The 23,089-nt window shown below is 42.2% G+C and overlaps 1 protein-coding gene and 1 long non-coding RNA gene across 5 annotated transcripts in view; one reads left to right on the top strand and one right to left on the bottom strand.

Annotated features, from left to right (window-relative positions):
- Positions 1 to 1,613: 1,613 nt before the first annotated feature.
- The window catches only part of rreb1b (ras responsive element binding protein 1b), a 41,288-nt gene continuing 19,812 nt past the window's right edge, over positions 1,614 to 23,089 (top strand). Inside the window, exons 1-2 of one of the 4 annotated variants that reach the window (XM_017495650.3) lie at positions 1,614 to 2,002; positions 2,973 to 3,215. The gene's annotated coding sequence lies outside the window, so the exon portion shown is untranslated. Of the gene's footprint in view, positions 2,003 to 2,083; positions 2,398 to 2,972; positions 3,216 to 23,089 lie in introns of those variants that run through there. The other 3 variants (XM_017495651.3, XM_017495654.3, XM_017495653.3) reach the window with 3 other exon arrangements.
- On the bottom strand, positions 15,723 to 17,044 carry LOC124629298 (uncharacterized). Its single transcript, XR_006984258.2, has 2 exons — positions 16,899 to 17,044; positions 15,723 to 16,799 (listed from the first exon to the last, which is right to left on the bottom strand). It is a non-coding gene; the product is annotated as an uncharacterized LOC124629298 (long non-coding RNA).

Below are 23,089 nucleotides of genomic sequence, written 5' to 3'. Positions count from 1 at the left end.
ATGATGGAAACAATATCTTGGTAAGACTAACAGACTGTTCGATATCGGTTATGTTCACATATGCTGCTAGGGAGATTATACGAATATGATTCTCTCACGATAATCCCATGATGCAGTAATATTACCCCATTCTGCTATTCAGGATTGTTTTTTTAGTTACAATGCAATTTATTTATTTATTTTTATTTACAACAATTCTGAATTTTTTTTTTAAACCATACATTCGTTGATTGCACGCTTCGCTTTGTACAGTTATGTACTCTAAGTAAAAGTGCATGCTAAGTACCGTTGGCTGTACGTTGTGTGCGTTTGTGCTGAATATCGTTGCGTTCTGTACATTTGGTGAATAAGGATTTGGCACAGTGTGGCACTGTGGCAGTACAGCGGGTAACACTGTTTTACAGCTCCAGGGTCCAAGGTTCGATCCTAAGCTTGGGTTACTGTTTGTTCAGAATTGCGCATGTTCTCTCTGTGTCCGCGTGGGTTTCCTCCGGTTCCCGCCACGTCTGCGAAAACATAGAAGAAGGTGGATTGGCTATGCTACATTGCGCCTCTGTGTGCATGGTGCCCTGTGATAGGCAAGCATCCCATCCAGAGTGTATTCCCTCCTCGTGCCCAGCTTTCCTGGGATAGGCTCGGGATCGAGGATAAAGCGATCGTTACAGATGAATGAATTCATTGTAGAATGAACAGCATATTGATGCAAGGAATGTAGATGCAATTCTTCATAACGACTATGAACATCCATAGAACTTGCAGTAGAAATAAACTATGAGGAGCTTTGTATACAGGGCAGCCATTGTTCTTGGAATAGGCGCTGGATCCACCACGACCCTCACACTGTTACTGAAAACGAATGAACGATCGAATGAATTCGGATAAGTGGTTAGCACGTTTTCCTCATACCCCGGGGTCGGGGGTTCGAACCCTGTCTCCACTTGGATGTTCTTCCCGTGCTTCACAGGTTTCCTCTGTGTACTCCGGTTTCCTCCGCCAGTCCAAAGACACGCATTGTATTCTGATTGGCATTTCCAAATTGTCCGTCGTGTGCGAATAGGTGTGCGATTGTTCATGTTCCTGCCATGGGTTGGCACCCGTCCAAAAACAGATGAATAAATGAATATCTGTCAATTGAAAATGAAGCAGACTGAGATTACAGACACAGATTAGTAATATCTTATATATTGAAACAAACAAAGGACCCAGGATACACTCTCGGGGCTCACCAGTAACAGATTGTGTGGGCGGGGCAGGGTAAAAACTTTTAACTTCCTCCTAAACCAATACCCTGAGAAAATGATTATGTACCAGGCAGACTGACATGGGTTGATAATAAAGCTTTTAGGTTTGAACTTTTGTATCTTTGTTCCTGTGTGCTTGAGGACTTGTTGCATTTTCAGAAGACTGTGTGAAAGTATATATGCAACTTAAACTTTTTTTTTTTTTTTTTTAAATAAATATATATATATATATATATTTAAAAAGCATCATGGGTGTGATGTAAAAGGGTGGGGTGGTGGGGTGTAACTTTGGCACCCCCCCCCTTCCGTAGAGATGCTCGCAGCCTCCCCAGCACCGTCCCCTTGGAGACTGCACGAGCAACACGTGATGCAGCTGCTTATCAGCTTTAGGGAGCAGCGCTGCTTCGGAACGCGTGTGGAGGACTGGGGGGGGAATAAAACACACCAAAAAAGTCACTTTTCTACTTCGTCTTCGTGAGGAACGTCGACGGATTTCTTTCTTTTGAGCGTTTTGGGAGGAAAGCACTGCGCCGGGGTTAGTCGACGAACTTTGCACATCCTCTAAAAACGCCATTTTGGGCGCTCCTCTCCGGAACGAGTTTGCAGTGGGAGGTTTTCTCTCTCTCTCTCTCTCTCTCTCTCTCTCTCTTCTCCCCCCTTTCGTTCTCTCTCTCTCTCTCTCTCTCTCTCCAAAGTCCATCATCTGCTTTTCACCATCATCACTGAGTGTAGCAGGCTGGCCGGCCCGGAGCTACTCCGCCGTAAGTCTTTTTTTTTTTTTTTTTTTTTTTTTTTTTTTTAAAAAACAACTTTGAACCAACTTTTTTTTTTCTTTTCCTTTCTCCTTCTTTCTTTCTCATCTCGACGCCTCGTGCTTGCGTTTGCGCATGTGAACTTTTTAAGCCTAAAGAGGATTTTAAAAGGTTTGTAAAGGGAAAAGAGAGCGAGAGAGAGAGAGAGGGGATGATGTTCGGAGTGTGTGCGCGTGTGTGTGTTTTTTTTCTCTCTCTCTCTCTCTCTTCCTTCTCTTCCTGCTTTCACTCTCTCCTCCGAAAGCGTGTAGGAATGCGATCGGGCGTTTAAGCCCAGCTGTACCTGGCTGGAACTCGCCTTACCTGGGCGACTCTACACGGAAATCCAGCTCTCGGATGGTTTTGTGAGCGACTTTCTTTGGCTTGTGCTTTATTTGACGTTAAAAGTTAATGATCCGTCGAGCATCTGAGTTACATCTCCGGACTTTGGTCGGAGCGGACGCGTGGGGGGGTGAGGAGGAGGAGGAGGGGGGGGGGGGGTGTATCTACACGTTTCCCTACACGGTTTGACCTTGCCAGGACGTTTAACTCGGCTGATTATTTCTCTCTCTCTCTCTCTCTCTCTCTCTCTCTCTCTCTTTGCTGCTCTGTTTGTTTGTTTGTTTGTTTGTTCCTTCCTTTCATGTACCCGCTTTTCGGTTTGTCGCGTGGATGTGTGGATACATCATGAGTTATATTTATAAGCTCCAGTCACTCCACTCCCAGGCTGATGGAGTTTATGATCTTGGGAACGTGTTCAGCTTGAAAGAGGAAGTTGTTGTTTGTTTGTTTTCGTTTTGTCTTTTTTCGCAGAGGAGGAGAAGTTTAGAAAAGAGAGAAGGCATTATTGCGAATCCTTTCACGTCAGACCACGTAGGCAAGTTTAGACATTGTTTCCGAGTTTGTTTGTTTGTTTGTTTGTTTGTTTGTTTTTATTTAGTTGTTTGGCTTCTCCTTGAAGTTCCTCCGATGGGTGAGCTATGCGCCCTCCTCCTTGTCGTCCGCCTGTCGTGGTTCCTCTTTGGAGAGGCAGAAAAGTGCACATCCGCATGAGCCTCCCGTTGACACTTTCACATTCCGTCACGAAATTCTACACTAGCGGAGGCCTGCAGATGCACCGCCATCCAATACTGACTCACACCCCTATCTGTTCAGCTTTCTTTACCACCACCACCACACACAGGTAACACACACACACACACACACACACACACACACACACACATTAACCCATCAATCAGATGTCCCTAGTTGAGTGTTTAAAGGAAAACTCCACACTTAACCTCACCCTTGAAATATATTTCAGTGCTATGTTATGCGTTGACGCTCATGGTGCTCATTTGATATCGTTGTAGTATTATCGTCGTTCTTGGTCGGAGTTGTCCCGCAGTCACGACGCAGGGTGATATTTGTAGCGATCGCATATTTGGTTGGTAACTTTTCTAAAAACCTAAACGTAGTGAAGAGTGTTCATGAACATTGGACTCAAAAGTTGGTCCCAGAATGCAATGCGATGCGATGCGATACACGACGGAGTTGCACTGAGTTATAGAGGAGCCTTAGCTCTGGCTAATAAGCACTCGATGAGATGACGGGCGCGACGATATTAGCATGATGCTTTGGTGTACAGACGAGGAGGACGAGAGAGCCGGATAAAGTGCGACTAAAGTGCCGCCGCATCATCGCTTTTAAGCTAGAGATGAAGCGAAGGCAAAGTCGTACCGCGGACTGCAGGTAGAACGGCATCGTGGGTCATGTAGGAAAGCGTTAAACAAACTTCATCGTAACTGTAATATAAATCATTCGCACGACTGAAGATCGGATGTTCATTCTAAACGTGGATTCATGGTCTGTATTTTTAATTTTTTTTTTTTATTCAATACAGGACTTAACGTCGATTAATCACCTCGATTGGGTCCGTATTCGTTTCGATGACCCGTACATGACCACGAGAGTTGCATGAAACTGTCTGAAACAGCATTCCGTTTGTACCATATGTTCTAGATACGCTAACGGGTTCGAAAAATGGAATTTGAAACTTCTGGGTTTCCGTTAAACGGTATCGAGTCATAATATTAGTTTCAGATTTCAGGATCTGCACTATGAAAGCATCTTGCTGGCATTAACCCTGCTGTTCTTTTATTTAAAAAAAAAAAGAAAAGAAAAAAATCCCAGGCTTCGCAGCTTTAATAATTTGGTTTTCAAATGGATCTAACCAGTCTAAGGTCACCTTGGATCTAAAATAAGGCTCTATTTATTATCCTCTAGAAACCACAACCTGCATTATGAGTATTTTGTACTTTCTGGAGCATATTGTTCAAACACTAACCTGTTGCAGGGGCTTAAAATGGCGCAGGATATAGTGTATACGATGTAGTTTCGGGCATCCTGCTAGTCTTACGGGCTCGTCGACCCCCTGATGGTGGAGGTGATAAGGATAAAGAACCGTGTTTTGCATAATTACAAGTCTGACGGGTGAAACCAGTGGATGGAGGAGTCTTGAGCGTGTTGTTTATGGCGCGGTTGAGCGGACTGCTAGAGACGGCGTGCACAGAAAGCTCTTGCTTTAGTGATTTAGTGTATTCATAGTTGTAGGGGTTTAAAAAAAGAGGCCGGTGAGTGAACAACGGTTTACAGCGGCTGTAACGTAAGTGATAACAGGAACCAACTTCCTGAACAAATCTCGCAGACGTTCGACAACATTACAGGTGTGACGTGTCATTCTTTAAGTTGGAAAAATCGCTGCGGTATAAACGAGGAATAAACCACTTCAGGACATGATGTTATTGGAAAAGAATCGACTTTGTGGTGGTAACGGTAACGCCGCTCCGTACCGGGCCACATCACACCACAACAGGTTAGTCAAGTACTAAAAATTCAGACTTAATTCGGAGGTGAAAATCAGGGCTGCGTCAGTATTATGAGGCATTTCATATGATGTGTAACTGGTAATAAATAAATAAATAAAAGATGCTGTGATTTTTTTTTCTTTTCCAAAATACAGCTCCACCTTTAATTGAGGAACCACGCAGCTGTTGCTCCTTTTGTCCAGAATGTTTCCTGTAGCGTCATTGATAAGTCTCGATCTGAGACACGAGAGGAATCTTGGCAGTTTGAAGCATGCATGTTCACGCTGCGTGGCCTGCCTCAGCATCTCAGAGTGTACGCCATTTTAGAGCTCCGACGCAAAAAAAATTCCGAGTATGTTTCGAGGCATTGTTTGTTCATCCTCGATTTCGTGCCGTCGTCCAGAACACCTCCTTCGGTGCCGGTGGGTCGTCGACGGTCACCGTTCCGAAGCTCGTATACTTCTGTAATTATCCTTCCACCACCGTGCCTGACTATAGAAGCTCTGCGTGTTTCGAATGGATTGAAAACATTGACTCCAGACATAATGGAGCTCGAGTCATCCAGAACGGATTTCCGATTCAGTTTTGTAGTACCGTCCGTCATATTGTCATTGTACATTGTACACGTACAAGATTCAGTGTGGAGTTCCCGGTCATGCTACGTTCCGCTTATTGAATAACAAGAAGAGAAATTATACATGGATTAGAAAGAAAGAAAGAACGAACGGAGTACGATAGAGTTAGGAATAAGTGCCGAGAGTATTGTATTTACAGGCTTGGTAAAGAATCACAGGCTTCGGCGCATTACAATTCCAGCCTGAACTGAAAGTTTTTTCCCCCGGTTGAAATGTGGTCCGGATTAAAACCGAATCAGAACCGACTGTTTACGAGGACATTCCAGTTATCCGGATAATTCTTACCTGTGTACAGGATTTGTTTTGAAAATCCTGCTTGTAAAGTTTGTATATGGAAAACCGTTTGTTGTGCCACTATGCTAATTCTCTCGAGAAAAGCATTCGACTTAATAATAATAATAATAATAATAATAATAATAATAATAATAATAATAATAAATGCCACGGTCATGTGACTGCCATTTTAAGACAGCAGAGTTGCCCATGCGTTCTGGCTGGGTCGAATGGCATCACTTTCTCTCGTCACTCTCTTCGAGTGATACTAACCAAACAGAGGTGGAAGTTAGCATTTCCTGCGACGCAGTGGCTCACGTTCTGTGTCTCGGAGGAAACGCAAAAGACATGGGAGAGAACAAGTTATTGGATGGGACTCGGCGAATAGCGAAACCGTAAAAGTGTCCCAGTGAATTTCAGTCACTTTTATCTATGTAGAAGTAACAAACTACAAAAGTCTGGCAATTCTTATAACGTAGTAAACCATAGTCAGGCAAAACCGTCGTTTAAAAATAAATAAAAGTATCTCATCTTTTCTACACAGATGGACAAAGTGTAATACTAAGTGACCCATGAAGGCGAAGTAATTATTAATTGGTAGAGGGTGTGAATACTTTTCACAACAAATCTGGAGGTTATTCAGCTGTCCGGTTTGATATAAAGCGGTTTTGTTTTTAGATTTATTTACTACTTCTTATTTATACTTGTGGTTTTTTTTTTGTTTGTTTGTTTGTTTGTTTTTACTTTTTTTACCCATCAAATATTAATCCTGTGAATCAAATAGCAGCACTTTATTTAAAAAAAAAAAAAAAAAAAACTCACTCCTAAACCCTCGATGTGATCTGGATTAAAAAATTGGCCTTTGTTTTTTTGTTGGTTTTTTTTTCCCCTCAGACCAGAACAATTTGTGCTTCTTGGATGTGCATGGAGGCTGCAATTCATCCAAAAATCCCCAAACACTCAAATTCCAGCTTGCAATAAAATATTTAGGTGCTTTTTGAATAATCATTTTTTTTTTTAAATGGCTGTTTTTTTATGCGAAGTTTTATTGAGACGGGCGATGTGACAAAAATATCATATCACGATACTTGCGAGATATTTCTACGATTTCTAAAATTCTATTTGCTAACAAAATACTGTTGCTTTTTTTTTTATTTAAATGTAATTCTACTCAATTATACTTTTATTCAACATTTACTGACAATACTCATAATATCTGAGGAAAGTGTATTGATAATTTAACACGGTATCGATATTCTGTCACTGTATTGTACTTTCTACAGTGTATCAGTCTCACCGAAGCTACTAATCACGATAACAAATAACTGACGATTTCCCGGTTACACTGACCGTAAGCGTTCTAAGTGGGGAAAGTATAAGCGAGTATATCCACTATGATTACAAACACATTTGCACACTTTTGTTCCTGCTAGAGGAAGTTTCGACACAGGACTGGATGGAGAGGTAGAGACCGGTTGGTTATGTCCCTGCTAGTGATGGGTGATCACTCGTTCAGCGGAGAGGTGGGCATCCTGTTTCACTCCTGTGCTATTTTTAACCCATCTATTTTAGATAAGATTATGTTCCCTTGGCCTCATAGAGTATTGGAGAGCTGGTTAGGTGCTGGGGTGTAGACTGATTTACTCTACCTGTGTCTAGGAGATGGGCTGTTCTCCTAAAACTCATTGCATGCTTACTATAAGGTGGTAGTATGTTTCACTATTACAAACGTATTCGAGTGTACAAGCGACGTTGGATGCAAAAATGCAAACCCTAAGAAACACTTAGCTGTATGAATTGTGAGGTCTCGACGTTTGGGGAAAGACAATACCGGAGAGCAGAATCAGTTGAGTCAGATTCAGTAAGATGGGAGAAGGATAACAGGAAATGAAGCTGTGTGTGTAAATGAAGGAAGTAGAAAACATGATGGTTACAGTAATCTGTTTCTGAAACCGTACTCTGTCTGTGAGCATCGGTAGCGCTGCGTTCAAGGTGCAGTTGCAGCTTGGTTTTTCTCCACCTACAACCTGTAAAAAACCAAAGAAAACACCCCCTCAACTTGTAATTTCAACTCGTCAACTTGGGGATAGTCTTCTCAACTACCAGTTCCTTCCACGCTTACGGAGGAACGGTGAATCAACATGGCCGTGAACGGTGTAAACGAGTCCGTAGCGGGATTGGCTTTCTGTCATGACAAAATGGAAAATTACAGCTTGGAAATTACCGCTTAGAAGGCATCAAGAACGTAGCATAAGGTTCTACTTCAAATACTGAACGTTTCGCGTTCACCGTGTTTGGGAGAAATCCCACAGCAGAGATCAAACATCTCGTTTAAAAAGATTTCCCTACAAGATTTGGTCAAGATCAAACACTACACACTTTCAGTGCTTGTAAATCAACGATTCTGACTCTCGGAACCTGGGATCTTGAACGGCGAACAGTCGTTGACAAGATGGATTTCTTAAGAACAAAGGACAGGCTGGGGTGTGAATAACTATTTATAACTGCTATACCATAAGTGATAAGAGGAACTAACTTGTTTTGGGGATGTTTCACAACCTTAAATGTAACTATACGTGGATATAGTGCGTAGTACACTATAAAATTAGGAGTTGTTGACAAATTGCTGATGTATGTACTGACTGTGCAACACCTTCAGGTTTGGGCTGTAACCAAATATCGACGTACACCACTTCGTATTTCATTTGAACCAAAATAAGACGTGGTTAAAAATGGTGTTCTTTCCATTGCTGCTATTTTTAATGTTACCAGATTAGGCACAATTCTCCAGTGCATCCAATCTGGCAACCATAAACTTGACTTGCACCGTCACCACTCCAGACGAAGGGCGTCATTCATCGATATATATATATATATATATATATATATATATATATATATATATATATATAATTTTTTTTTAAGTTGTTAACATCAGATTACTTGTTAGCTAGACTGAAAAGTTTCTTCTTCACTGGTATTGTGTTTGCAGCTTGTCATAACAAGAAGGTTGGGAGGATCTATTTGGGATGATTAGGTTGCTCCAGGATGAATAAAAATTGCACTCCAGAATCATTTTCGGGAAGTTGCAAAAAGCAGTCGTTTTCCTGTGAGCTTCGTGGGGCCTCCCTCGTGCTCTCTCTCTCTCGCTCTCCTCCTCCTCCTCCTCCCTCTCGCCCGAGCTCGGCTGCTGACTAAACGGTTTTGTCAGCTGGCAGCAACTCTCCATGTGTGGATCTGTGATGGCTTCTAGGTCTCGAGCACAGATTGAGGATGTTGAAGACTCGTCTATCACAGTTAGCTAGTGGTAGTTTATTTAATAGTGTAAGAAATAGTGGGATTTTGATCGGACTGGATTTTTTATGTTTTTCTTCATTTATGGATGATGATCTCGGAAAAGATTAGGTTTACTAATAAAGAAACGACGAAGGGCGATGAGACGGAGGAGAATTGATGTATAGATTTTGATGTAAGATAGATGTTGTTGCTTCTCTGTAGATGATGGAAACGCATCATTTCCTGTTGCCTTGCTGCTGACTCTTTAAGACTTTTTTACTCAACGAGCATATGTTTTTTTTAGAAATGCAGAGAAGAAAATTTTATGCAAAGAATTAGGGCTGGGCTATCGGATATTTTTGAGAAATTGTTACAATACAATATATACCGGGTAGTGCAGAACGTTTTTGTTTTATTGTTTTTAGAACAATAATTCTGTGGAAGCAGTTGATTTGATTCAAATTTTGTACCGATATTGAAATGTACTGATATCATTTTATTTCTTCGATTTTATTAAAAGTAGCGAAGCATCACCGAAGATCTGAATCCAGCAAATATTTATCAGGCTTCTTTCATAATAAATAAATAAATAAATAACAGCTAAAAACATTGTCACTAGCTTTTATTATTTGCCTTACATTTTCTGGCATAGTGTTTTTATATTATTTTTTTTTTCAACATTTTAGATTTTCTTTATTTTCTTTCTTCATTATTTGCATATTTTTTATTTCTCTGTTTTTTTTACTTTAGACTTTTTTTTAACTATCGATTTTTAAAAAAATATTTTTATTATTGTTCTCTTCTGTCCGTCACTGCTATTATTTATTGCATTATTATTATTATTATTATTATTATTATTATTATTATTATTATTAGTCCATTTTTTTTTTCATTTTATTTGGTCTGATTTATTTGTTTTATTTATTTATTCCCTCCTTTTCCAGTGCTACTTTATCAGACAGTAGACATTACATAGCCGTATCATCGAACTCACAAAAAAAAAAATGTTTTTAATGTAACACTATATATCACGTTCAATATATCGTGTCGTAGATATCGTATTATTTTTGTCACATCAACCAACCATCACCCTGCTAACTACTGATCTTGTGGTTTGTCCTCGAAAGGATCGAGTTGATCAGCATTATTTATAATCGTACCTACAGCATCACATTCAGGATTTTCCAGTTTCTATGAAATCACAAGTGCTAGCCCTGACCTGAGAAGTCACAGGTGTTTTCCACTTGAAACTAAATGGTTGCGTTAATAACAATTAGTCATCAGCTACGCATTTTGACGATTGTTTAAGCATGCTTCTAGGATTAGTGAGGAGTAGAGTGAGTGAGAAAGGAGAAACGAGGGAGACTGAGGGGGAGGATGGAAGGCCTGCGGCAACTCCACAAAACCTGTTCCTCCTGAAGCGGCGGCAGACTTTGCTTTCGTGCCCTCCAACTAGCTCGCTTGTGACAAAAAACAAAACAAAAAAAAGACGAATCGAGATATAAAGGCGCAAACGGCGCTTCTTCATCAGGTCACCTGCTGCTCAGCACTGGTCTCCTGTCAATTTTGTGGTGGAGGAAAGCAAAAATAGAAGCTGATGACCAAAGTTATGCGTCAGTCTCGTCACGAGGCTCATTTGCTCGTAATTGCTGGATGAGACAGTGATGTTCGTTGTGCCGATGGGCGTGGAGGAGTCGTTTTCAGTGTGGAGTCATGGACATGGAAATAGTCATATTGCAGGGTTAAGCAGAGTTCCTCCTCGAGACGCTGTTGCATTTTAGATGTCCATAAGCTTGCGTCATTGTATCAACTCTACAGTATAGGACAGTGAATCATTCACAGGTTGGGGTTTTTTTTTTTTTTTTTTGGTGAGGAGAAATATAAGAGAGAAGAGAAGCTTGGCCAGATCCTCCTGAGTCTCTGAGTGAGATGGGCAATGGGAAACAGATGTTTCTCTGCTGTGGCTCTCAGCTTCCAGCGAAGACTCTGCCATCCTCCATTTCAATGGTGCAATTAGAACGCGTCAGACTTTTACTATTAGACTGTCGCAATTATTTCAGATTTCTTTCAAAAAATGCCGCCACACTCAAAGGCTTGTATTTAGCTCCAATTTCTTGCTTGCTTGCTAATTTAAAGTTTAGAATGTATAACACCAGACTGATTACCATAATAATTTAAATACTACATTATCCATTAAGCACAAATGTTGTCAAAGTGGTAGATAAAGGCCATTTTCTTTGACCACTTTTCTTCAGTGGTTGATGGTTAAATTAGCCCTGCACTTAAAAATCAAGATTTTAAAAGGTTAACTTGCCTTGGACGCCAATTTCTGTGTATTTTAATGTAGACTGGTGGTGAAATTTGATTGTTTTTGCTCAGATTTGTTATCATATACACGATGTGCTAAATTCACCTTCGTTTCATTCTAAATGGTAATTACCTCAGTCATTTTGAGGGGGGAAACCCTAATTAGCGTGAATGTTATGCAACAGACAGAAACATGTGAAAAATGTGATTTATACTATAATTCCTAAACTCACGTTACTGTTCAAAACAAATCGATAAGCTCGAACGTTCTGTATGTAGTGTCTGCTATGTAGAATACTGAAGGACGATGTGATCTCTGGAAACATCTAACGACAGAACCTGCATCCTTAGCAACTAGCTCGCTAGCTAATGTTATTGCAGAACAAAATTGTGTCACTAGATTTGCTAAACTCGCGTGGTTTCTATTCAGAACAGTGAGTACTTCGGTACGTTTGAGGGAAATACATGCTTGAAAATGTATACCGTCTCTTATTTTAAAAAATACTAAATGATCCACAGAACATGCTCTCTTAGCTGTTTGGCTAGGTAATTTAGCTATTGTTGGTGCAGAGCACAAATGTGATTATACTTTGTTCGGACAGATTTGTCTACTGTGACGTAAATCCCTGAGAACATGATGAGGCCAATCAAAACTCAGATAGTGAAATCCCAAACACAGCAAGCTACTAGAGGTTAGCTAGTCAGATAGCTAACTTAGCTGAGGGTAGTGAAGAACAACACCGTGGCCGTTGTGCTACATTTTGATCCGTTAGAATGAATTTGGCTACTGTTAAAATAAATGTGTCTAATTAGCTTTTTCATATTCCAAGACAGACACTGAAATCCAGGTAGTGACAAAAACAAGCTAGTTTCCTAGCAGCAAACTTGCCTGCTAGCTAACACAGGTCATTTTAGTGATAAAATGATAGTTGCTATGGTATGTTTTGAAAGGGTTTGGGGAATGTTAAATACAATCTTTAGAGAAAATAACAAGACTGTGATCCAGTGACGAGGCTAATTTTCTGTCAGCTAAATAGCCAGCTAGCTAGACATGAGGTGGCATTTCCAGTTGCATATCTATGTAAATTCATACATTCTGGCTGTTTTTAATGATGGTAAAGCTCTAGAGATGTTCCAAGTAGGGGTGAGGGATCTAATAAAAATCGCCATGTTGCCATGCAGAATTTTATATGGTAAACGAGGTGCATCAGGATACGTAGCTTTGCTAACAAGCTACCAGCAAAAAAAAATAAGCCATTCAAAATACAAGTTTAATACTTTTTAGATTATATAAGGAGGTGATTTTTTTTTTTTTTGTTTAGACGTTGTATACATGTGTATATAATTGTTATTTAAAAGTAAAAAAAAAAAAAACAATATCTCAGAAATGCATTGTGGTGTAATTTTTCACAATCTAATTATTCTTTTGTGGTATCATCCAGCCCTGGTTCTTCTAGATTATAGTTATAGTTATGTCACATTCGGTGGTTTTTAAAATTTTTTGGATTTGCATATTCACACCGATCCAGCTGCATTAATTGTCTGTCCTCCTCATATTCCTTACTCTTACATAGCTTTTTTTTTTTTTTCCAGTTTCATTTTTATTGAACGTTTCTGCTGAGCTACACATTTCTGCTAAACATTTCTGCTGAACATTTCTACTGAACCAAACATTTCTGCTGAACATTACATTGCTCTTTGTGTGATCGTGTCAAAAGCATGTCGTTCCACCTGTATTTAGGTATTTCTTGACGCGTCCACTTCACAGAAGGCCTGCTTGCACTAGCGTACATGCTTTTCTCTAACTCGGAACACTTCTGCATGTAGTGCTGGTATACACAATCTGACCGGTTTAGCATGAAGCAACGTATTCCTTTAATCTTATACCTTCTTTTCAAGGAGGTCAATATAATTAGAGATAACGAACGAGCATGCTAGCCAAAGAATGCTAATACACAGCCCTCGTCCCCAGGGGTTCATCTGAGCTCAGCGTCTCTTTTAGAAGGCTTTTTTTTCTTTTCTTTTCTTTTTTCTAAATGCCCCGTGGCAACGTAGACAATGGACCAAGAACAGCGAGGTGAAAAGCAGATAGCTTCCGTCTCTAGCAACATGATACAGGAGCGTCCGTGTGCAGGTGGAGAACGGGGACTTGTGCATCCTTTCCTAGTTGGCATCTTTTGTTGGTTGCATCAGTATCCAAAAGCGAAAGATAGGAAAAAGTTGTACGTTTTCGTTTTGGACCCGTTCTTATCTGAGAAGTGGATATGTGAAAGAAATGAATGATGGGAAGCAGGTGTGAGCCATTCGGTCACAGGGTGACCACACAGAGCAACACATTGAGTCATTTGTTGTCCTACATTTCTCTTTACCTCCTCAGCATCTGAGCAGAAAGGATGACACTCGATCTAATAATTGGAGTGGATCTGATGACACAGATGCCCACTTGAGCAGTTACTCCACGTCACTGTGGAGTTTATCTGCTGTTGTTTTAAGCAGGGGTTGTCTGCACTTTTTTTTTTAATCTGAGTTAGGTTGGCCTTTTTTTTGTTTGCTTATTTGTTTAACGTAAAACATCTTGTACAAGAATTGAATGTTCTTGATGGAGGAGGAGAAAACCGAAACGAGGCAAAGTTCACTGTTGCCATCTCTTTGGCCCAGTTCAGCTCAGGGTTGCAGTAAATATTAACTCCCTTATCACAGGGCATAGGACACGCTCAGCTAGTCTGCACTGGCAAGAGAAATTCTCGGTATTAGTTTGGGTTTCGGCGAATTTAGGCCTGTTTTGGTGTCATTCGGTGATCTAAAATACACTTCCACAGGCTGAGCATTATATTTGCCATCTTTAGGGACGTAAACTTAATCCATATTACAGCTGATGGGGGGGGGGGGGGGGGGGGGGGGGGGGGACTTCTCTGTTCAACATCTATTAAACTTTTCGTTAAATAACATTGTGGAATGTGGGTTAACGGCTAAGTATAGTTTAATACGTGATTGCCAAACTGTTTAACTAAAGCTTTGTGCTACTTGATGTCGTTTATAGTATACTTTTTTTTGTTTGTTTTTGTTTTGTTTTTGTACCACTTTTTTAAATAGAACAGATTCCTTTACACTACACTAGAGTACACTACATACAGTAGTTCTGCAGTAGCATTATAATCAGCTATGTAGTGAGCATACAGTACTGTGCAAAAGTCTTGGCACCCTATTTATTTATTTATTTATTTAGCCCAAACTTTTGTTATAGATTTTTATTTTATGACTTCTGTATTCTCGAGTCGGTACAAAAACGTTTTACACTACGTAGTTGTATGATGGCGTCGTAATGACTCCTCTAGTGAGCATATATAGTGCATAGAAAGCCATTTCAGATTTGGCACTTTTTATCGGCGACGTAGTTCTATGACTATTACTATGACCTCTGTAGTGAGCAGAAAGCATTTCTATTTACTTGAATCTTTGATTGCCTAAGAAGTGTAAAATCAGGTTAAATACCAGTGACAGAAAAAAAAAAAAGTATAAATTATGCACTCGTTAATATTCATTATTTATCCACAGGCTAAATAAGTATGTCAGCCCTAATTTATTTATGGACACTTGTGTGGTTGGTAGGTGTGAAAAGTAGCATCAGTGCCCGTTACTGCAAATACCCTCTTCACCCTTCGACCCGTTGTGACCTGGCATAGCGTAAACCCTGTGCATGAGCTTGAGGTCAAGCGCTGCCATGCTTCTACGCACGCACGCACACACACACACGCGCGCACGCACACATGTACACGTACCCTAAACAGCACTAAAGCTACGAGAGGAGAGTGAGATGTTCTGATATTTACTGTTTAACCAGTTAAAAGAGTCATGCAGCTTGATCTAACGTTGACTGAATCACTTTTAAATGAACTATAGTGACGTTTCTATTCGGATGGAGATTTCTTTTTATCCGGATGCCATGGCGTGTAAAGTCTCGCATTCGGTTTTCTTTTGTAGAGCTGTTCGGCTAGTACTGAGCACGGCTATTGCATCGTCTAATAATCACAATCACAATCCAGCTCTGTGTTCGCTGTCTGAAGCTGTGTGTGTTGAATGAGTTGCTCTAAATCTCATCAGCACGCCCCGAGAGGCCAAAGTGCACAAGATTAGGAATGTTTGAAACTTTAAAGATTTCCCCCGGACTCTGGCCGCGCAGAGCGGCTGTGGAAAGTCGCTGCCGTCTATCAGTGCGCCGACTTGCCGAGATATGAGCGCCTGTACGAGCTGCGTTTTACTTCACATAACAGTGTAAGGGAATGATGGGAATTATCAGCCACTCCTAATGCAAACCAGAGAGGCTACATGGCTGACGTTTACACCGAAAGATCCAAAAAATTTTTTTTTTTTTTATTATACACACAGCACTCGCTTATAATAGAAAACTGACTGTGTCTGTATGATTCATGTGGGTTTCTATACAGTGTGCATGAGGGCTAAAGATCTCGCACTCATTCCAGGCATTAGCCGGTTACACACTCCTATACGCCAGGAAGAGTCACCTGATCACCCTGGCTGAGTCGGTCACACAGCATCTCCGATAGTGGCTAGTAGGCGGAGCTTCTTTGGATTCATCGAATTGGACTGTTTGGTTCTGTGTTAGTTTCTGATCAGCGACGTGGCGTGTACTTTGATTGAAAGCTGGCTCTGCTGCAGATCCGAGCCGAGAGGAGAGAGTCGGATTCTTTTCTTCACACTGTATTGTGTTGTGTTCAAGTTTTTGCTATATTAGTGTGGTGGGGGGGCGGGCCCTGCCAAAAAAGTGTAGTTGTATATGTGAAATAAATTGTTTACCCTGTCAAGAAACTAAAATAGCTTGGGGAAAATCTTTACCCAAAAACATCTTTATCCCGAGTCTTTGAATTATGCATGATATGCAAATTAGAAGTGCCGCAATCCCAAGTGCGGTCGCTAGCCGGCTAGTCAACTGCTAACGCACTAGTTTGCACATGTATGATTTACATTTTTTAAGCCCTGATTACATTGACAGTGATTTTATATATATTTTGTTCATCAAAATATTCAGTACCTTTGTTTTTGTCCCAAGTATACACAATAGGGATTTCAGTACCTTATACTATCAGTTTATCAGCATTTAAAAGTAGTCAGCGTGTCAAAATATAGCAGAACACATGTGATTTTTAGCTAGTTAAGTTAGCTAGCAAGCTTAGCACGCTAAGTTCCGTGGCTAAAAGGTTCCAGTTGCCATGTCGTCCTCCGATAATTAATCGATGTGATCATGATTGTTCCAAGGGCATGGAAACGATCCATCGTTGATTCATCTTCAGTAAGATCTTGGTCACGGTTGTAGTGGATCTATTCCAGGAGCACTGGGCGTGATGCGGGAACACATCCTGGATGAGATCCAGTCGATTCACACGCGCGTGTTCAAACACTCGTTCACACCTAAAGACAATTAAGAGTCATCAGTTCATCTGCAAACAGGAACGCGGAGGAAACCCACACAGACGAATAATATTCTTCAAAACACGATTCGAAGTTTACCGGTGCATTGACGTAGACGCTCTAGATGATGTGCAGCAGACGCCCTTGTTTAGTTTCTAATTATCTTCATCTGGTAGCTCACTTGATTTACAGGACAGTTTAATAATTATTCTTATAGCCCCTTAAACATGCCCCCCCCCCCCCCCCCCCCCTCGAGTGACTTTCAGTCACGAATCCGAAGTCTGTCTGTATTTGTATACGGAGAGTCAGAAATATATCGATGCTGTGTGTATGGTTGCTAAATGGGAATGACGGAAGGTTTACCTCAGAAGTTAAAGATAAACAGTGAGATTGAGAGGTGGGGGAAGGGAGCGAGAAGTGAAATAGGAGTGACAGACAGAAATACAGACTGTGAGAGAGAGTGTGTGTGTGTGTGTGCGCAGATGAGTGGAAGACACACACCCTCACAACTGCTAGACAAACTTTCTCAGCCCGAGACAGTGGCTGGCTGTGATGCTGTACCTCAGCTTTACCCTGCATTCGCGCTAGCAAGCAGCAAATCGTAGTGTTCTTCTCTTGTGGGCTTGTAAAGAGTGAGACTCTTGTCACTTGTTAGTGTGTGGGCTTTTTTTCTTTCTTTCTTTCTTTTCCCTAATGAAAAACAGTAACAGTATGGTGAGCCACTGCGCAACCCACTATACACTTTGCTTTAAAATGTATGCTAGGCTTTGTACGTGCTTTCTTGGCAGATTAGCAAAGAGCGCTAACTGTACGTGCTACGTACACTCACCACAACGATCTCTGCTTCTTCCTTACAAGCTTTTTTTTATTTTCCCCTCACAGTGTGTCTATACAACTTTAATGAGAGGTCGTATATGACCGGAAAACATGAAGCGATGGTTATAAGTTGTTGTTTTTTGTGCTGCTAGCTGTAAATGGGAGCTGATTATACTGGTTGCGAGTTACTGGACTGAACTGAACTGAAGAAACGTCGGACTCGGCGTGTGGAATCGTTTGGATTTGACGCGTTACCGTAACGTACCTAATAAGTTGTCGGTTTGGCACTTGTCTCTGTCACTGAAATCGTGGCCCTGTGTTGCACACGTGTATATAAACGAACGCTCAGGCGCCACTTTGTGTTTTGCTAGCATGATCTGTGTTCATGAAGAGAGACCGAGAGAGGGAGAGATCTCAGGGTAATAACAATAAAATAATGATCAGAAGTGTATGCTGGGGTAAGTGTGCACCGGGCCTGTGTTTTTAAATAGCCTGGAATGCACAGTGCTGGAAATGGGTAGGAGTTCAGCAGCCGTTATGGTGCAACGTGAGGTTCTGTACACGACGGCAGCTGTGCGAAAGCCGCCACTTCAGCGTCTCTGTGTGGGTGTGTGTGTGAAAGAGAGAGAATCAGGTGTGCCGCTCAGTCGGGTTGCGGTTGTCTCTGCTCAGAGAGAGAAGACAATTTAAGCCGATTAATAGACACTTATCCTTCTGCTAGGCCGATACTCAAAAGATGAAGGATGCTGACTGTCATTCTCAGCGATAGAAGACCACACCCACCTATCCACCCCCCCTTCCCTTTAACCTGGAGCTCCTGGCAATACTGCCTGAGCTGACATGTATACCGTATGCAATAGAAAGCCAAAGGTCACGTCAAGGCCACCTGTTAGAAATGACAGCTGAGTGCCGCTTCTCTTCGCTTGGCTCCCCCTCCCGTCTCTCGTTCTCTCTCATTCCTCCTCCACCTCCTCTCCCCTGCTGTTCTCTGTTAACCCCTTAGGGATGGTCCACCCAGTATGCAAACACACCAGCTCGTATTCACTCGCTCTCTTGCTTCTCGCTTCTCTATTTGGGTTTGTTTCCTTCTCTCTTTTTCTGCTTCTCTTTCTCCCTTGCGAAGTACCCAGTCAGTTCTAAATGAGTTCAGTGTATTCCCGTGAACCGCGGTTCTACGCGTCCGCGAACTCCGATCAATGCAGCAGCGCAGTCGGCCCACGGCGCGTCCGTGTAGTCGAGGCGTTCGGAACACTGGGTCACACGTTTTACTCGGTGAGGGGTTCAGTGCTGCTCGTTCAGGAGGCTGTGACGTGTAGGAAATGACAGGAAGACCACTCAAAGTGATGAAACACAAGATGCAAGAGGAGAGGAAAGGAAAGGATGAAGGGGAACGGAGAAGCAGGGATGTGTCATCAGCAGGGGGGAAGAAAATGGACAAGCCTTCTTGTTTCCCCAGCAACTCTTTCGAAACTTTACATGCTTTGTGCGTTACTTTGCAGGAAAAGGGGGCAGATTGCAGTGTGGGTGTGTGCAGCTATGTTTTTGGTTGGGGTAGAGCCTATTTCACGGCCAGAAAAATGTCAACAAAAATGCTAACCTAAAGAAACTCGCCCTATATTTCGCACAAAGTCATCCGAAAAGTGTTTGAAATAATATGTTTATTATAGATCTCGAAACGCTTCTTTCTTATTACAACCTGCCCTCTTTTTTTTTTTTTTTTTTTAGATTTTATGAAAACTATAGTTTTTTTTTGTTTGTTTGTTTGTTTGTTTGTTTTTTAGCAAGGCACAGGAAGAATGATTTATCCTCTCGGTGAAAAGGAGCGATAGGCTAGCATCTACTCTGTTATCTACGAACAAAGCAACAATTGTGTCATGTTGTGTCTCTTCAGAAGAAATGCATCCTGTCGCTTACCCCTGACGAGAACGTACCAAAAGCGGGAGAAGAGGGGAGATGGTATTAAACAGAAGGAGAGATAAAGTGTTGAGATTAGAAGGACGAGCTGTCAGACCAGTTCAGCCTGAATCCCCTTCCAAGGTTCTCCTTTCTGTGAATCCTTCTCTGCATGTCAGGCAGCAGCCCCCACCTTTAGCAAGCCTCCACCTCCTACACTCGCCACCCCTCCTTCCTCATCTCCACTGCATTGAAACCGATCTAGGTGCCGCATGGCCTGTGGAGCCAGCAGAACGTGATAGCCGGTCGTGCCAACACTTGCCCGTGCCACTCACTCTTGGATGCAGCAGCAGGTGATCCTGAGACTTCTTGCAAAAGAGCCTAGTTTCATCCAGAAGCATGTAAACAAGTTGTGAAATGTTCTAGCGGTTACTCCTGAAAAGTGCCTGGCCCCCTTATAGTATACCGTCGCTTGTTTGTTATCGTTAACCAGTATTGACACATTTATTCTGTTGTCAGGTGTGGGGTTGGGATTGACATCTTTTGCTCATTCCTAATCCCCTAATCCTGTCCATCTGCTTTCGTCCATGGCTCTCTTCCCATCCGTCCGTCCTTTCTTTATCCCTTTATCCCTTCATATCACTTTGCGCTCATATACATAAATGCCTATGTGATTCTGTTGTACATCGAGTAACGGAGGTCCATCTGAGTACCCTTGCCATTGGCCGGCTGTCTAGAAACCCACCTGGCCTTGATGAGGACGTGTCGGTTTACCAGCTTAGCAAGCAGAATAAGAGCACGGCCGTTCTCCTGTTACCGTCAAACAAAACACTGGGGCTCCGAGATGATGTCACTCTCCATCTCGTAGTCTTTTCAGACCAAGCCAGTCAAGATACCGAACTTGTCCCTCTCTTTGTCGCCGGAATGGTACCGTCAAGAGCCAGTGTGGTGCTTTTTATAGTAGTAAGTCCTTAAGGTCCTATTATGTAACTTTTAAATTATTTTTTTAAGGTATACTCTTTGTTTTACCAAGTGAAAGATGCGTACTAAAGGTACAAAAGATGGACCCATGACTGTTTAGCCGGTACCCAGTAACTCTGCGGATACCGCTGCCAATAAACCATTATTAACTTTATTCACTCCGAAAATGCTTTCGTTACCAAATGATCGGTGGATCTTTTTACGGAATAGTGATTAGAGATATCTTTATCCAATTGTGGACCAGACACTTTATTAGTATTGGATCGGATGATCCATATCTTTCGTCGATGCCGTAAGTTTGTTTTCCGGTGATGGCGTACGACGTCGACTTGATGGTTGACTGGACGTTTTAATGTACAGTTCGCTCGCCCGATGAGGATCGTTCTTTCCATTTCAGCTCAAAGATAACGGCCATAAAGCCGTCCGCACGCATACCTTTTTTTAAAAGGCTTCTGCAAACATGAAATGGTGGGGTGGAATGGTCAGGGAGGGATGAATATCAGGTTTCGGAGAGTTCTTATTTTGGTATTGTATCGAAAATGGGGGGAAATAAATGGATCCGGTGCATCCTCCGTGGTTCCCGGTTCAATCCTGAGCTTGGGTTACTGTCCGTGTGAAGTTCTGCAGCTTTTCCCAGGTCTACACGCTTTCCCAGGTTTTGTTTGATGTCCTCTCACCCCCTAAAAGCATGCTGATAGGCAAATGATCTACTCTGCATCGTTCCCATGTACTCCGAGATGGATTGTCTTCATATCCAGGGTGTATTCCTATCTTGCACACAGTGTGTCCAACAGAATGCTGACTAGGATAAAGACGAATGAATGAATTTTCTTCTTTCGTTATTATTCGCGTTGTTGCTTGAACTCATCCTTGTATTTCAGTTACTAGGTGAGGATGCATGGTGAATGTTTTGATTATTAATATAAAGATGAGTGTGTGTGTGGGGGGGGGGGGGGGGGGGTGTCCTGACGTGTCTGGCCCTGATCTCAGAATAGGCGAGTGCCAAAAACATCTGACACTACTGACTGAAGTGTGCTCGCTGCCTTGGATTTAAATAAAAATATATCGCATGCACTGATTTGCATCCCTTGACAGCAAAATAGATCATTCAAAAACGGCAAAGGTAGGGTGGTGATGTTGAAGAGGTGTTGCTCAATCTCCTGGTGATCTTTGTGTGTGTGTGTGTGTGTGTGTGTGTGCATACTTTGGCAGCTATGCATTCCAGACCACTCCCAGCTCTTAGCGCTGTAAGCAAAGCTTCAGGCCTTTTGAATGGCATTCAGTGCTTCTGATGAAGGATGAAACGCACAAGTAGCGTGATCAGATGAGTCTGTGCGAGTTTGTAACGTTCAAATGTTCAAACACCCGTTCCTGTCGTCTTGACAGACGGCGTTTCGGGTCATCGGGGCGCGAAGGATGTGGCGCGTGAGACCGAGGACGACGGCAGGCCGAGATCACAACAGCGGTGATGGAGGGGGGTTTAGAGGAAAGGAAGGAGGAGAATGGCTCAGGCATTCCGCAGGCCTTCCCAGCCACCACACCAAACAGGAAATGCATGAGTTCTCTATTCTACCGGGAGAGAGAGAGACTTTCCATTCCTTTGTGTTGCTCGAAAACATTTAGTTGAAAATGAAAGAGGCCGGGGAGAAACGATGCAGGTATTGTCTGTGTGATATGCAGAGGTTTTTTTTTTTTTTTTTTTTTTTTTTTCTTCCCAAGCTCCAAAGGGAAGTTTCAGGAATTCTTCCTTTTTTTTTTTTCTTCCCCCGTCTCGCTGACTCACAGATGTGGGTGTGTATGTGTAGCAGTGTTACAACACTACGACCATCCTTTCTGAAACAAGTCTGCCAGTAGCGTATCCTTCCGAGCCTTTATCCACCCTCCTATTTCATCTTTTCATCACGCAAAACAAAAAGCAGCATGGTTCCTCCCTCGTATCTCGAATTCTCTGTCCGGCGCATCCTGGCTGTTGGAATTTTCTGCACCGTACTTCCCCCGTACTTGGCTGTGTTTTACTTACTGCTAAGTAAAACACTACTATGTTAGCACATCGATTTCTGGATGAGAATTTAGGTCTCGCATAGAAGAATGTGGATCGATTGCTCAATTCCGTGCATCACATTTACGCACGTACAAAAGGTTTACAAAAGGCACGGGCCGAGTTCATCCACAACGACCAAGAACGGCTGCATGGAACGTCATCGTGCAGGAATATGTGTCCTCATGGGACATTTTTCTCCGTGCGGGACTGTATGAGACGATACGGTTGTTTTGGGTTTTTTGGTGATACTCTTAGTGCGAGCACTCCCAACTACAAAGCTAATTACCATGCTCCAGTCCTGTAAAAATCTAGGTTTATATCTCAGTACGGTGTTCCATCTCCTCCGCTGACCCTAGCACCACTTTCCCAACCATCACCGTCCTTGAAACAGGAAGTAGCGTGACGGGTCGGACCAATGATGTTACTCGGTATGCATCCCCAAGAGTGGGTAGCTTCCATCACGGTCCGCTGAAGGCGGGTTTTCAAGAGGACCAGGGAAAGTTCTGTGCCAGACTCCAAAACAGGTTTGACACGTCACTGAACGTATCAAACATTCGCG

This window comes from Ictalurus punctatus, chromosome 20 (assembly GCF_001660625.3).
Source record: "Ictalurus punctatus breed USDA103 chromosome 20, Coco_2.0, whole genome shotgun sequence".
Lineage (NCBI taxonomy): Eukaryota > Metazoa > Chordata > Actinopteri > Siluriformes > Ictaluridae > Ictalurus > Ictalurus punctatus.
This window is presented reverse-complemented; position numbering and strand designations above follow the sequence as displayed.